At 43.5% G+C, this 17,204-nt stretch overlaps 1 protein-coding gene across 3 annotated transcripts in view; it reads left to right on the forward strand.

The window, feature by feature from the left end:
- Positions 1-12,639: 12,639 nt before the first annotated feature.
- The window catches only part of ZBTB38 (zinc finger and BTB domain containing 38), a 160,960-nt gene continuing 156,395 nt past the window's right edge, over positions 12,640-17,204 (forward strand). For 2 of the 3 annotated variants that reach the window (XR_003971656.1, XR_003971657.1), the window contains exons 1-2: positions 12,640-12,964; positions 16,269-16,511. The gene's annotated coding sequence lies outside the window, so the exon portion shown is untranslated. The remainder of the gene's footprint in view (positions 12,965-16,268; positions 16,512-17,204) is intronic. The other variant, XM_030328871.1, reaches the window with a different exon arrangement.

The following is a 17,204-nucleotide window of genomic DNA, read 5'->3' on the forward strand; positions in this document are numbered from 1 at the left end:
CCATTCTCCCTCCTCCCCCGTGGCTGGTGTGCTCCTGGCAGTGGTGCCTCGGAGTGGCAAGTCCTTCTGGTCGTAGCTGGCTGGCTTCCTCCTAGCTCGGGAGTCAAGCATGTCTTGGTTAAGCACTTCCTAGGTGAGAAATCCTTTCTGGAGCCTTTCCGCAAGCTGGCCGGAGACTGGGCTGCCACAAGCCTGAGGTTTAGCTCTGGAGTGTGCAGGGCACCGTTGGGAAGGGGCGCCACACTGCCGTCTAGTGTCAACTCTGCCTGGCCCTTGTTCTATAGCGTTTCCTCTGTCCCAGCAAACTGAAGCTCCCTCTGGTGGCCTAGGAGTCACCTCTCCTCTCCACTTGCCTATACAGTAGCCCACACTTGTCCTTAAGGGATACATTCCAGGACCCCCAGTGGATGCCTAAAACCGCAGATACTGAACCCTACATATACGATGTTTTTTCCTGTACATGCATGCACATAATAAAGTTTAATTTATAAATTATCACGGTAAGACAATATTAATAATAAAATAGAAAAATTATAACAATATGCTGTAATAAAAGTTCTGTGAATGTGGTCTCTCTCTCTCCCTCCCTCCCTCAAAATATTGTACTGCACTCACCCTCCTTTCTATGATGCTGTGAGATGATCAAATACCTACATGATGAGATGAAGTGAGGTGAACACGTAGGCACAGTGATGTAGCATTAAGCTGCTACTGATCTGAGGATAACTCAGAAGGAAGATCATCTGCTTCTGGATCACATTTGACTGGGGGCTGAAACCATGGAAAGCAAAACCGCAAATAAGGAGGGGGGAGCGCTACCATATTGTCTTCAGGATGTAGCAAGTAGAAACACACTCTGTATCCAAATGGTTTCACCCCAGCTGCCCTTTGGTCCCACTGGTGACCCAGCTGTTCGGCATTCTCAAAAACTGGCTCCCTGATGAATGGACTGATCATTATATCGACCTTCGACCGATGAATCCTGACGGACTACTGTCCACCTAAAAAGTTAACGCGAAGTGACTGGCCAGTTGGCTGATTAAGTTTCTAAACCACAAATCACTTGACCTACTGGCTTTTTAACTGACCTTCTAACACTAAATAAGTAAATATCTGATAAGCTTGAACTGCCTGCCTGCTAACTCTTCCACTAACCAGCTGAATGACTGATGGCCCAGCAGAGGACCTGCAGACTGACAGCCTGGCTCCATAACTAAGGGTAACAGAAGGACGGAAAGAGAGACTGCCCCATCCTCATGGCCTGAGACTTGATGAGGCCCAATGCTTCATCCTCTGGGGACTTGGAGCCCTACTCTATCTCCTTTAGCACCACTTCAAAACTACAGAAAGGGCAACCAGGAAACTGATCCTCTGATTTACTTCTAGTGAAGTTCTTAATTAGGGACCAAAAGATAGGTTCTGATTTTGTTTTCAAAATCGTGGTTACACAGCTATGTTTATCTGGGAAAAGTGTTCACAGCTTTCACTGGATTCTTAAAAGAGTCCAGCAGACACATTCAGAACTACTGCTCTGGAAAAGGCCTCAGCAAACATTCAGATAAGCAAACCCCTTACCTGAATTTAAACTCCATTTATCCCTCCCATTAAGCCAGTGATAGGAAGGTAACCAGGAAGAGCCAGTCATAATCGACATGGATGTAGTAGGAAGGATAATGGCTGAGCTGTGTGTGAAGTTCCCAGAGAGAGGCCCAAAGAAATCAACATGTGTTCTTTTGGCCTGGAGGCCACACTTAGCCCAAGGTAACAGCACAACCTCCTCTGGGAGAGGCTCTTTGAACTGAGATGGATACATTTATCAGGGCCATTGTCTGGAGCATGGAGTATGTCTAAGTGTATGATCATGAGTAGCTATATGGCTGTGTGTATTTACACAGCAGTGTGCTCACAAGGGTGGGTATGGCAGAGCTGTATGGCTATGGGAATGAGTGTCCTTTGGGTCAAAGTATGCATCTAAATGGCTTTGTGAATAGAATTACACGTGTGCTCACTCCAGGATCCCTCCAGTGTTTTTTTGGAGTTAAGACAGATTAGGAGCAAGAATTTCGTAAGGTGAGATCATCTGCAGACATGCCAGCAGCCCACATCAGAAATCTGAGAATCCTCAACTCCTTCCTCCCCGTGAGCCTTTATCACCCACTCAGTCCACACTGCCATTGTCACCATTGGTTATTATCACATCTCCCTAGACTACAGCTCGGTCTTCAATGCCCTCCCCTGGGGAACCTTCCCAACCACAACCACAGTGACCTTAATAAAATGAAATTAGGGTCGCAGTGCACCCCTGTCTGAAAGGGCGAACAGCTTTAAACTGTCAGGGGATGTCGCCATCTCATTAACTCGAAGGTCCTTTTAAGGTCGTTGCTCTGCTCGTTGGGGACTCTGAGCTCTCGAGGCCCCAGAATTTGGACGCATGGCCCCTCAGCCTATTCCTAAGCCACACCCCCAAGGTTTTAGCTCCGAAGCTTCTTCCTCCAGGCCATGAGGCGCTGCCCCCCTACATCTGACAGCTCAGAGATATCACAAACCGCTGTAATTGCCTAAATGCAATTTGCAATTGTAACTGACAGAGGTCCCAAGTCCGTTCTAACCCGGGACTCCTCCCCAAGATACAAAGAGCCAGAGCAGCACAGGCGTACACGATTCCCCCGTGGCGCAGAAACCGCAGCCGCAAAGTGAAAACGGAAATGTGCGTGCGCAAAGAGAACAGTAGGCACTACGACTCCCAGAATCCTCCTGACCAAGATTCCATTTCCCAGAAAGGCCCTCGGGGTCCCCACCCCGGAAATGCGCTCTTTTGCGAAAGCAAAACGTGGGACCAGCCTAGCAGTGGAGAAGGTTTCTGAATGGGTAGAACGGAGCGAAGTTTGTAGAGTGTTTGCCTCCAGAGGTCGTTCGTGAGTCACAGAAACCCGGACTTTGGAGGGAAAAGACCTGGCCACAGTCCTTCCGCGCTTCTCGGTGCGGTGTGCCGGTTCTTCTGCCGGTCCTTCTCAGCTTTTGCACTCTCTCCGCCTGCTCTGGCCTTGCCTGTCTGCGGAGGCTACAGACTCTCTGCCCACCCCCGGGCGTCTCTGAAGGTAGAGGCCTATAGCGAGGCAGTCCTGTGTACCCTTGTTCCCTGCATTGCCTGTCTTTCGCCGGGAATTCATACTGGATGGAACTCTTTTAACGACTTTTGAACATTTCTGCAGAATCTTAGTTGGTCAGTATTCCATTACATCTGCATAACGGCATTTTAAGGAATATGCAGTCCGGCTCAGCCTAGTTAAAAGGGACATCGAGGAGAAAATATTAGTGAAATATATAAAAGACTAATAATCCAAATATAAGTCAATAAGGAAAAGGTAACCCAATTGAAAAATGGACAAAGAATATGAACAGGCAATTCACAGAACAAGAAATAGTTAACCAAAACAACACATGTTAAGATTTCCAACATTACTAGTAATCGAGAAAAATACAATATAAAACAGCAAGCTGTTTATTTTCACCCAAAAATGCTATCAGATAGTTAAAAAGAGTAACAGGGTTGCTGATGATGTTTCTGACATCAAGCCTGTTCATCGAATTCGATGTTGACGTGAGCGTATATCGGCACAGTGCTTTTAGTAGGCAATGGGCTATATTTACCAGCCTTAAAACGCCTGCGTTCCCTTTGAGGTGGGGAGGGGCTGACGCAGAGCGGGCGGGGCTACGGGAATAGACGTAGTGGGAGGGACTGGAGGAATGGGCGTTAAGGGGAGGGCATAAAGGACTGGAATGTAAAGGGCGGGATCTGTAGGACCGGGAGTGATTAGAAAGGACTGGGGTTGGCGGAGAGGGAAAGGGACAAAGGCTTGGGGGAACCAAGAGGCACTTGAAAGGATAGGGGGAAGTGAGAACAAATGGCAGTGGGAGGATTAAGGGGGATTAGAAACAATGGGAGAAACTTGATGGGGACCCGCAGGGATTAGGAAGGTAAAATAGAAACACCTGGCTTTCAGTGAATTGACCTAGAGCCACTGGCATTACAAGACCTGCTATCATTGAACAAGGCCGTTGTGGAAGAATGAGGTTTGTTAGCAAACAGGAAATACTGACTTTCAGAGTGCTACTAACTGTGCCTTGCAAGGTTCTTTTACTTCCTCTCCTCTTGGCTCTGTTTTCACATTGTAGTTTGTTTCTAAACGCAACCTGAGATCTTTAAAAACTCCTTAATCTGAAACTTCTGATGGTGAATGGCTTGTATCTTTCCCATGTGATCCTCAGATGCAAAATAGGCATTTCAGCTGCTTCAAGTAGAAAGTTACTGTGTCACTTTTAAAACTCGGAAATGCCCCAAATCCTGGGAAGGCATCAACAATGGGTCTCTCTGTAATAGAATGCAAGAAGTAGGCATAAAGGGGTGCAAGTCCCAAGACTCTTCCACTTCTCTCTTGATTTGAGGCAAGCGTTCTTTTAGCAAATAGAGGGCCCTGTGGTCCCTGGCTTCTTCTGTGGTTCATGCTGTTTTCCACACAGTGAACCACAGGGCAACCAGATAGTAAGAATCGGCAAAGGGACAGGGCTGTAAAGGGCTGAATTTGCAGCCCTAAAAATGCACACATTGAAGCCCTAAACCCAGTACTTTATATGTGACTGTATTTGCAGATAGGGCCTTTCAAGAGGTATTTAAGTTAGAATGAGGCCATTTTAGGTGGGCCCTAATCCAGTCTGACTGGTCTTCTTATAAGAATAATAAATTAGGACACAAAAAAGACACACTAGGGATTTGCACGCACAGAGAAAAGGCCATGTGAAGACATGGCAGAAGGCAGCCATCTGCAAACCAAGCAGAGAGGCCTCAGAGGACACCAGCCCTTGCTGACATCTTGATCTTGATCTAACATCCTCCAGAACTGTGAGAGAATTAATTTCTGTTGATTAGACAACCTAGCCTATGTTGTGTTGTGTTATGCCATCCCTAGAAAACTATTACGGGGGCCTTCACAGGTCTGGGAAAATAAAAATTAATTCAAGTCCTCCAGTTAACTATTACTGGGAACTGTTTAGAAGTGCTTCCTTTGAGCATGGAAGAAGCCCCTTGCTGCACTCCCATACACATATTTATTTTTTGTTCAGGAAATGTGGAGTCTGCTATTACAGGGCCTGAAAAGTTCCCAGGGGTGTTGCGGGGCCATCGAGTGCAAGGATCAAGAAAGAATTCTTGAAATGTTATGTGGTGTAACTTAGTTTATTTAAGCAGCACATAGGCAGGACCCATGGGCAGAAAGGACTGCGCTTTTTTGCTGTATGAACCTGGTAGTTATATACTTAGTGCTCCAGGGGGAGGGGACGTGCAGGGAGTGTCAGATCATAAATGTTTGCTTTGAATTTCTACTCCTAAAACCGCTTTTGTAACATTTCTCCAGTGCTTATCATTCGGTTTGGTATTAACTATGAGTGAGATGTATAGACTGTCATGAGGCCCTTTAAGAACGTAGCAGCCAGCACATGTTGGCTCCTTACTGGAACTGTGCAGGCTGTAGATCAGCCAAAAGTGAACATTTCTCTGCTTCTGTCCCTCATCATTTCCCCCCTGGCCAATTTTCGGTCCTTAAATCTTGAAGGTTGTTGAAGGGTGAAGGCCTCATCTTCTGTGACTTCTTCAGGCTGACAGGGGTCATAGAGATGTCCCAACCTATGGACCAAAATTAGTCACTCTCTGTCCCTGCAAGTAACTATTATGGAAGGCTGTTGCCGTAGAGTCCAGAGTGGACATCAGGATGAATTTGTTTCAAGTAGTAAGGATCATATGTCGGCTGGGTGAAGGAGTCAGGAACTACTTGCAGGTATCTCAAGAATAGAGAACCAAGCAAACGAGACAACACATTAGGATTATTATTATTATGATGATGATGATGAAAAGAAGAGCAATGAGAAGACCCTTTAGTGTGGATCACAGTCCACCTCCTGACCAGGAATGTAACCAGTCATTAAGTGACAATGTAGGATCTTTAAGAGCACCAATTTGATTATTCATATCAGTAAGTAATCTTGTTATATTTTTGTCATAATCCTGAATGTAGATGCAACATTCCACTTTATTTTTTTTTTTTAATGTTTATTTTTGAGAGAGAGACAGAGCGCAAGCAGGGGAGGGGCAGAGAGAGAGGGAGACACAGAATCCGAAGCAGGCTCCAGGCTCCGAGCTGTCAGCACCGAGCCCGAGCCCGACGTGGGGCTCGAACTCACAAACCGCGAGACCATGACCTGAGCTGACTCAGACGCTCAACTGACTGAGCCACCCAGGTGCCCTGCAACATTCCATTTTAATAACGGCACATGTTCCTCCTTGTGCTGCTGAGACATCTAATGCCATTCTATTTTGTAGAACTGCTTTATACACGAATTATTTCAGAGTTTAATAATGCAATGTTATTTTAAGGGTCATTTAAGGCCTTAATTGTGTTTGTCAAGGGCCTCCATGTGCCATATGACATTTTCTAAACCTACTGTTAGAAGAAAAATAGATGTCAGATGATCATACCAATGGAACACAGATCCTGTCCATTGTTGTTTTAGATATGGAAGATTAGCTGGAATTGTGATAGTCTTAGTGCTATGGCCATGCATCTCACCGTAATCTATAGTACATCTTCCATTCCAGCCTGGTGGAAGCCATGGCTGCATATTTGGCCCATATAACTGTTGTGTTGCATTAGGTGTTAGCCATCTGATGCCTGGTCACTTTGTCCAGTCAGTAGCAAACCAATCAATTGCCTATAAAGTGACAGTATGTTCACAGGCTTCTGGGGGAGACATCCCATTTGGTGAGTATATTCAGCCATGAATCAAGGGTATGATGTTTTCTGTTCCCAGCATAAATGGTCTTCTGGCTTAGTTGTCCTGTTGTGGTAATAAGCCACATAGATTCATCCCATATTTGGTATCATCCTTCCTGGATGATATCGACAGGAAGGACTGTGTAGTTGAGGAATTTGTTGTTATGAGCCTACCTGTAGGTTGGCATATTCAGTTAAAATTTTAATAGATTTGAGGATAAGAGAAGGGCATCTTATCGCCTAGAGAGTCACATGTAACATCTACCATAGGCCAGCAAGAAACATTCTTTCTAGTAATAGAAATATCCCTCTATGTGCTAGTGTGGAGGTGATGTATCATATCAGCTACGTATTGATGTAAATAATGCCAATCTGTATCTTGTAAAGTAGAAACCCACCAAGGAAGGCCTGAAGTGCTTGATACGGGCAGTGAGCTACAAATCCAGCATGAATACTGGTTTTGTAGCTCCACGTAATGTTATACCGACTGTAAAAAAGAGTTACCACTTAGGTATGGTGTGTAGATGGCAGGTAAAAGAAAAGAGACCTTCATGTTTTCTTATCTCGTTGTTGAAAAGGAATTTGAGATCTGCTGGTTCACAGGAATATGAGGGCACATCGACCAGTTCATTGTCACTCTCTGTTGAAGGGGTATAAGTTTAATTCAAGAAATATGAGTCTATGTTGAGTGACCTTCTAGTTTTACCGCAGTGGAGTGCTTAAAATGACCCTGTAAGGTCATTTCCATTTAGGAATTTGTTCTCCTGAGTTGTTTGCCTGCCAGTCTATTTTAAATAGACTAGTTCTCTGGGGTTTACTTGTAAAGAATTTTGAATTTCCTTAGGGTCCGGTTTTGGCAGTACTTTATTAGCGTGTTTGTTAAGAGTTTTATGGACTAATCTAGTGTCTAATGAGAAGTGTAACATTACTTTAGTCTGGGACTGAGGATAAGTCAATGGTAAGGGTCAACCATATATTAATTCAAAAGGGCTTAACCCTAATCTTTCCTGTGGGGTAGTTCTTATTCCTAAGAGACCTATTTGTAAAAGAGTTACCCAGTTTTCTTGTGTTTCTATCCTCATCTTAGTAAGGTATCTTTTAAAATTATGGTTGGCCTTTTCAACTGTGCCTGGTGATTGAGGATGTCAGGCTATATGTAAAAAATATTTAATTTTATGGGTTTGGGCTACCTGTTGAGTTATTTGGGCTGTAAAGGATGGGGCATTGTCACCTTGAAGAGATGAAGGGAGCCCAAACTGGGGACCGATTTCCCTTAATAAAGTCTTTGTTACTTCAGTAGCCTTTTCTGTCTCACATGGGAAGACCTCCATCCATCCAGTAAAGGTGTTTATATAGACTAATGAATATTTATATCCCTTATAAGGTGGCAACTGTAAAATCAATTTGCTAGTCTTCCCCAGGGTATTTTCCACATCTTTGGGCAAGTGTTAAAAAACGAAGGTGGTTATAGTGCACCTTCAAGGTTAACCTGGGCACACACTGCACGAGACTTACATGCATTTTATAAAACGGCTCTTAATCCTATTCCATCAAATAAGGGTTTGGTGAAATTCCATAAAGCTTCTCTTCCCATATGAGTAGCCTGGTGCAATCTTGTTGCTAATTTGCATTGTTTTTCCTTAGGGACAAAGATTTTTCCTTTATCACTTCTTATACCATCCCTCAGCAGTTTTAGTAGATTTTCCCCCAAGTGTTCTGTTGTTCCCTTCCATAGTATAAATGGAAACCACAGTGCTTAAGAGATTAGAGACTGGTCTAAGACTCAGAACTAGTTTAGTTCAAGCTGTCACTTGGGCTGCCAAATTGTCTAAATTATTTCCTTTAGATTCTAAATTTGTTCCCTTTGGATGTCCTCTAAGATGCTTTACAGCAGCTTCTTTAGGGAGATGAACTGCCTCTAACAGAGTTACAAATTTAAGTCCATATTTAATAGGGGAATTATGACTAGTTAATAATCCCTTTTACTTCCAGATGGCACCATATGCATGAAGTGCAAGGAAGGCATACACACACACACACACACACACACACACACACACTTAGACCTTTTTAAAAAATGTTTATTTATTTATTTATTTATTTGTTGAGAGTGTGGACATGAGTAGGGGAGGGGCAGAGAGAGAGAGAGGGAGAGACAGAATCGCAAGCAGGCTCTGTGCTGACAGCAGCGAGCACCATGTGGGGCTCCAACTCACATGAACTGTGAGATCCTGACCTGAGCTGAAACCAAGAGTCAGATGCTTAACCAACTGAGCCACCCAAGCGCCCCAACTCTTAGGCGTTTAGCTAACTGAAGAGCTTGCATGAGAACTATCAGTTCTGCCTTTTGAGCTGAAGCATTGGTTGGTAACAGGTTGGCTTCAGTAGCTTTCATGAAACTAACAATTACATACCCAGCTTTACTTTGTCCTTCTTACGTAAAACTACTGTCGTCTATAAACCACCTATCTGTGGCTTGATCTTTTATTAAAATATTTTTTTTTCAACGTTTATTTTTATTTTTGGGACAGAAAGAGACAGAGCATGAACGGGGGAGGGGCAGAGAGAGAGGGAGACACAGAATCGGAAACAGGCTCCAGGCTCCGAGCCATCAGCCCAGAGCCTGACGCGGGGCTCGAACTCACGGACCGCGAGATCGTGACCTGGCTGAAGTCGGACGCTTAACCGACTGCGCCACCCAGGCGCCCCTGTGGCTTGATCTTTTAGATCCAGACGTAGCTGGAATAGACTAATTCTATTGCCTCTTTACAGTCATGCTCAGGCAGAGTAGTAGCATGGCCTCGTCCAGGCATGAGGAATGCTGGATTTAGGGTTTGACAGGTTTGAGAACAGTACTGGGGGAATCTAAAGTATAGTTTGATCTTTAGTCATCACCCTGTCGTTCACTGATGTCCTTTAGTTTCTAAAGGACAGTGATAAGAAGTCATCACTGTCAATGGCCGTCCCATTGAAAGTTTAGATGCTTCTACTAGCAATGCAGTGGCTGCTACTGCTCAGAGACATGCTAGCCATCCTTGGGCTGTACTTTCAATGGCTTGGAAAAACATCCTATAGGTCTCAATTCATGCCCGTAGTTTTTGTGTTAGTACTCCTAGGGCTTGGCCCTGTTTTTCAACAATGAATAGGGTAAATGGGTTTTTCTAAGTTTGGTAGAGCCAGGGCCTGGCCGAAGATAGTTTAGTTTTTAGTTGTTGAAAGGCCCCGTTGTTCTTTGTCCCATTTTAAAGGCTCTTATTTGGCCCCCTAGTGGCCTTATATTGAGATTTAGCAAAGACTCCAAACCCTGGAATCCATAGGTGGCAAAATCCAGTCATTCCTAAAAAGGTTTGGAGTCGTTTTTTCTTGTGGCAGGAGGTCCCAATTCTATTATAGCTCTTTTTCTCTCAATTGACAGGGAATGATCTCCAGGAGTTAATTCATATCCTAAGTATTGTACTTTCTGTTTAGAAATTTAGAAATTAGAAATTAGAATTAGAAATTAGAATTTCAGCCTTTTAGGTGATACTCAGTATCCTCTCTCTCCAAGAAAGTTTAGTACACAATAGAATTATAGCCCAAGGCCCCTTTTATGGGGCTGCATATTAAAATTTCATCAACATATTGTGATATTGTTCCTTGAGGCAATGCAAGATATCTAAGTTCTCTACTGAGTGCCTTGCCAAACAAATGGGGACTATCTCTAAATCCCCATGGAAGGACTGTCCATGTGAGCTGCCATGCTTGTTCTCCTAAAGGAGTCCATTCAAAGGCAAATAGAGTCTGGGCCTCTTCTCTTAAGGGGATACAAAAGAAGGCATCCTTTAAATCAAGCACTGTAAACCATTCTGTATTGCCCAGAATTTGAGTCAATAATAGTATAAAGGTTTGGTACTAGAGGGTGAATAGGGACTCTACCGCTTAGTTTATTGCTTTGAGGTCTTGTACCATTCTGTGCTCACCATTAAGCTTCTTAACAGGCAAAATGGGAGTATTAAAAGGGGATAAACAAGGTTTAAGAATTCCATATTTAAGAAATTTACCTGTAAGTGGTTGGAGTCTAGCTCCGGCTTCTCTCTTAAGAGGATATTGTTTTTTTGTGTGGAATAATAGCAAGATCCTTTAGACCTACTTTGATGGCATGGACCCATATTGCCTTCCCTGGGATGTCACAGTTCCATGCTTGTGGGTCTACTCGTTCCCAAACATTAAGGGGAATTCCAGGATGAATGCCTGGTTTTTCTTCAGCCCTCAGGGAAAAGAGACTATCCTCCTACCCAGTTAGTTTGAACTAGCTTCCCAACTTAATTAAACATGAAGTTCCTTCCCAGTAGGGAAGTGAGACAGGAAGGGAGAACCGGAAAAGAGTGGGTAATTAATTGGTCTTCATATTTACAGGTTAAAGGAAAAGTTACTTAGCATGATTTAGGTTCTGCTTCTATTCCAGTAATTTTATGTTTAGAAAGACAGGCCAGGCAAGAGTGCTGAACAAGGGCAGAGTAAGTGGCTCCCGTATCAATAAGAAAATCAGTGAACTTACCTCCCACGTCCGGGGTAATCCAGGGCTTAGCCACCTTGATGTTCAGGGAAGCCAGACCAGCCTCAGCCCCATAATGCCATCTGTTCAGGTTGTTGCTCTCAGGCTGGGAAATGAGTTCCTGTCTTCCCCTCTCTCTGGAGATAAGGACAGTCCCTTTTCCAGTGTCCCTCTGCTTTGCAAGTGGGATTGGCCCCTGCAGAGAGCATTTATTCAGACATTCTTTACTCCAGTGTCCAGTTTGGCCACACCTATAGTATGAGGTCTTACCTGAACTTCTGTCTGAGACCGGTTTCTTCTGCTGCCCCTGGTTAGCCTGGCATTGTTGGGGATCCACAATAATGGCAGCCAATATTTGAACCTTCATTCTACTCTGTTATTTTAGCCCTGCGGTCCTTCTCCTGTTTTAAAGCCATATCTCTGTTTTTTGTTTGTTTGTTTGTTTGTTTGTTTTTTAAATTTTTTTTTTCAACGTTTATTTATTTTTGGGACAGAGAGAGACAGAGCATGAATGGGGGAGGGGCAGAGAGAGAGGGAGACACAGAATCGGAAACAGGTTCCAGGCTCTGAGCCATCAGCCCAGAGCCTGACGCGGGGCTCGAACTCACGGACCGCGAGATCGTGACCTGGCTAAAGTCGGACGCTTAACCGACTGCGCCACCCAGGCGCCCCGAAAGCCATATCTCTGTTTTTAAAGACTCCAGTGGCCGCTTCCAGCAGCCACTGGGTTGGAGTTTGAGGGCCTAGGGCCATCTTTGCCAGTTTACAGTGAATGGTGCTGACTGGCTCATAAAATGCTTATTTAGGATAGCCATCCCTTCTGGTGTGTTTGGGTCTAAATCTGTGTATTTATAAGTTGCTTCTATTAAACACCCCTGAAATAAGGCTGGATTTTCAGCATTTGCCTTGGTCACTTCCTTAATTTTATCAGAATTGACAGGTGTAGAAAATCCTCTTTACACTCCCTCCAATAAATAGGTGACCACATAGTCTCGTCTTTCCCTGCCAGGTCTGTCCTCTTGGTAGTTCCAGTAAGACTCAATATTAGGAACAACCTCTCCTCCTGCTGGATAATGGTTTCTACCCCTAGTTGCCAACTCATCTGCAAATTCCTTTTTTTTTTTTTTATGTTTATTTATTTTTGAGAGAGAGAGAGAGAGAGCATGAGTGGGGGAGCAGCAGAGTTAGAGAGGAACAGAGGATCAGGAAGCAGGCTCTGTACTGACAGCAGAGAACCCAACGTGGGGCTCAAACTCAGGAACTGTAAGATCATGACCTGAGCAGAAGTTGGATGCTTAACCAACTGAGCCACCCATGTGCCCCTCATCTACAAATTCTTGTGCCCCAGTTCAAGTCCAGGCCTTTACTTCTGGGGTACAGCAATGTGTTAGAATAATATAGATATCCTTCCAGGTTAAATCAAATGTTAGAGACACCTGGTGAAATTCATCTATAAACTTGGGTGGATCCTCTGAGTATCATCCTAGCTTTGGTTTTATTTGAGCCAGATTTGACATGGAAAATGGAACATGTACCTTAATTGTGCTCATTTCCTCATTTGCTACTTTCTGAAGTGGATACAATCCTTCCTTAGTCTGCGTGTTTGGTAAGTATGATGTTCTGTTTCTAGTTTATGTCCCACTGAACTAGGAGTAGAAGGCTCCAAAGGTTTATGTGGAGCGGGAATTACTAGGGGACTGGGGCTTGCTTACAGGCTCATTTTCACTTTTTCTTCTGCTCATTGATTTTCTTGTTTGTCTGACCGAGTTGGTTTCTTTGATTATGGTGGTCTTTTTAAACAATCATTGTCTGAAATATCTAAAGGTGGGGAGCCTGGAATCTTGCCAGACACATCCTACAAGTCTTCTTAGATTAAGATCCTGACTCAGTGCCATAAAGACCTGGATGTAGGGTATTTTGGTTCATTTTCCCTGTTGCCTGAAAAAAAGGCAAATTGATAAATAGTATTGAAGCTTAAGGACCTGTTAATGGGCCATTTTTCATCATCATCCAAAGAATACTAAAGCCAGACATTTTTGTAGAAAAAAGATGAAGCACTTCTTCTTTAAATCCTGTTGTCCAAATTGACTCCAGTGTGCTATGAGATGGCCCAAAGGGGAATCCCCTGGGACTGAGGAAGTTGATTCCGTAGTTAATCCCTATAAAACGAGGAGACCGCATAACTAAAACCATTGCCAAAATCCCCCTCAACTTCCAAATGGCATCCCACCAGGAATATTGCTGAAGGTATCTGGGGTTCAGAGTGTTGAGAGGCGTCCCTCATTCCTAAACCTCTGACACCTTTGTACTACCTGAGAAGCGATGTCAACCTCCCTTTGCTTTCCAATTGCATTCTGGACTACAGTGGGTGCTGGTGAATGGACTGAGATGCTACAGACACTGGGTCTGTCTCCATTTTGAAGAAGTCAATATGTTTGGCGATCAATAATAACCTTTGTAAGCCTCTAGGTCTGGTATTAATGGGTGGGGTTTTCATGATGTATTAAGCATCATATATCTCAGCTGGAAGTGTTTTCAATCTGAGAGGAGGACCAAGAATGTCAAATAGCCCTTGAGTAAAGACAAATGAGAGACCTGAAAAAAATAAAAGCATGGAGTTCCTATCGAATCCAGGCAACTTACTCAGGATCTCTGTTTACAGTCCAGCTCCCCATTGGGTAGTTCTGACTGGTCCCTTTTGAGAAGTACATGGTCAGACATATCTTGGATTTTATGCTAATCGAGGGATCACACTGGGTTATATAGGTAGAAACCTTATGCGGGAGTTTTGAGATTGGTGGCCATCCTAAACCTGACGATAATATATGCATCAAAATAACAGGAAAAATAAGGAGAGTCTGATTCTTTTTAAAAAAAATTTTTTTTAACGTTTATTTATTTTTGAGACAGAGAAAGATAGAACATGAACGGGGGAGGGTCAGAGAGAGAGGGAGACACAGAAAGTGAAATAGGCTCCAGGCTCTGAGCTGTCAGCACAGAGCCCAACGCGGGGCTCGAACTCACGGACCGCGAGATCATGACCTGAGCCGAAGTCGGTCGCTTAACCGACTGAGCACCCAGGCACCCCAAGGAAAGTCTGATTTCTGAGCCCAAAACCATTACAGCCAAAGTTATAATGTCTAGCTGGGTGGCAGGAGTCCATCCCTTTCCATAGTGTGGCCACGGGCAAGAGGTTTTCTCCTGAGCACTCAGGCAAGACTCATTCCCAAGGGTCATACTATTCAGGACATTTCCAGAAAAGAACAAGTAAGAAGTAGAGGCTGGAGAAGTAAAAGAGACTTACCAAGTTGCACAGAAGCTCTTGTATTCATTCCATAATCCCTGCACAGGCCACCAAAAATGTTATGGGGTTGTTGAGTGCAATGGTCAAGGTGGAATTCTTGAGACATTGTATGGTGCAACTTAGTAAACTTATTTAAGGAGGACAGGGGAAGGAACCATGGGCGGCTGGTGGTTATATGCATAGTGCTCAAGGGGGAGGAGATGTGCAGGGAGTATTAGATCATAAATGTTTTATTTGAATTTCTACTAATAAAGCTACTTTTGTAGGACTTCTCTGGTGCTTATCATTCAGTTGGGTATTAACTATCAGTGAAATATACAGGCAATCATGAGACCCTTTAAGAATGTAGCAACTAGCACATATTTGATCCTTATTGGAACTACACAGTCTACAGGTAGACTTCTGAGCTAAATGCGCACATTTTTCTGCTTCTGTCCCTCATCAGGTGGAGCCAGTTACCAATCATAAATTGGTAAGGAAAAGTAGGGATGTCTGGCCAGTCTGGCTGTATCTCTCAGCATGTCTTCTAACTGCTCAAAGATTTAGTCCTTGGCTTTGTAGATTCAAAAACTTTTTCATTTCAGGTCCAAGTAAATTATTTCCACACTGGCTCTAAAAATCAACTGAAATTTTAGCTTAATAACGAGAGCTATAGGGGCGCCTGGGTGGCTCAGTCAGTTAAGTGTCCAACTTCCCAATTCTTCGTGGCTAGATTAGGGATTTGAGTGCATCATGTAGATTGATGGGTATAAGTTAAACACAGGATACAGATAAATATTGAGTCTTTGAATTCCAGGAACTTGAATTCAATTTTTAGAGGTCAAAAACAAAAAGTAAATCCGAAATTCAAGAAGCCAAGTGCAGAACAGCCAAGGGTCTCATGTTTCCTATTAGGGCAGGACTAGAGGTCTGAGTATAGATGAGCCTGAGCCTAAAGAAGTGGATGGTGACATGGTCTTGATGAGCTAAAAGAAAGAAAGGAGGGGGAGATAACGAGATTAGAGAAAGGGTAAGGAAGTAGGTGACGGCTTTTTCCCCTGGAAGGTTCTTTGGTCCCTGCTATTCCAAAGAAACTAGCCAAACTTAGCAGACTCAAGTTTTAACATTGCCTTTTCTTTATATAATACCTACCCAAATTCCAGTTTGTTGTTCAATGTACCTCCTGCATGCTGGTGAATGTTAGAGTCCATGAAAGCATGTGCACTGCTATATCTTCAATACTATCCCTAGAACAGTGGGGCTTGACAAGTGTTTTCTGAATGGATCAATAGATGTATGTACAGGTAGATGGTTGTATGTACGAGTCTGTATTGGTTCACTGTGCAGTGCCTGCTCCTACTTCCCACAGCAATTTGTGACTCTGTGATAGGTCCATTTCTCCATCCACCTGCCCTCTTACAGCTCTAAAGGCCCTTAGTCCTTTGGCTCAAATGCCTTAGCTTTGCAGACTAGTTACTTATTAACTAAACCGTTGCACCACTTGTTCTTATAGCCTTAAATTAATTTGGGTTAATTCTTAACTGTTTCCTTTCTTTACATATGTCATTTAAAGGTTTGCCTTTATCTGATTTTCCCCAATTTCCTGTGCATTTGTGGTTTCCTACAGGAGCTCTCCACCAGAGGCCTCAGGCAGCCACACCAAACGAGTGTGGGCATCTAAGTTTTCTAGGAGGACTCCAGCTGCTCTGGGCCTCATTCAACTGGTGTCCATCCCAACATTCCCACTGAAGGCTATTTGTGCTAGAGGAGGAAGAACACCCTCTCCAGAGCCAGTTCTTGGGGGGAAAAGAAGGATTGTTGATATAGCCAGAGCCCACAAGGAAGAAAGATTATTCTGCAGCAGCTAAAGGTGGGTAACATGCTTTTTCTCCAGTTCAGTAGGAGCAGTCCATGTTTGCTTTCTTTCCCATGAATTTCATTAGTGTGTTTTCATCCCGAGTGATCTTTGGAATAAACAGGAAGGAATGATTTTAAACCTATAGAATAATCTTTCTGGGGAACCAAGAGTTTTTCCACCATTGACTCTAGCAATATCTAGCACAGTGCCTGACATGTAGATGTTCAATAAATGTTTGATGCAGGAAGGAAAGAACAGAAGGAGGGCAGGAGAGAAAGAGAGAGAAGAAGGGATTGGAGAATGGGCATGGCTGGAAAGAATGTTCATGTATTTGTCAGAAATAATGTGATGATAACATAGTTGTGTTTTGAAAGCTAATTAAGTGCACTATCACTGATACCTACAATCAATAAAACAAATTAAGTCACTTTGCAAAAGGAAGGGTGTATATATAAAGATAAAGTATTAGTATAAACCAGAATAACAACAAAGGTACTCTTTGGAGCTTATGAAGAAAGATAACATCAGTGATTACAGTTTAAGATAAATTCAAAACTCTAATGCAACAGCCATTTGTTCTGTCTATACCAATTCTCAAAACAAATGAAAACCAACAAGAACTTTATCTATGGATAAATGCAGGCTGATCATGGAGTGATAGAACTGACTGCAACCGGTTGGTTTGGTATTTAGAAAAGGTCAACT

This window comes from Lynx canadensis, chromosome C2, assembly GCF_007474595.2.
Source record: "Lynx canadensis isolate LIC74 chromosome C2, mLynCan4.pri.v2, whole genome shotgun sequence".
NCBI classification, from domain to species: Eukaryota; Metazoa; Chordata; class Mammalia; order Carnivora; family Felidae; genus Lynx; species Lynx canadensis.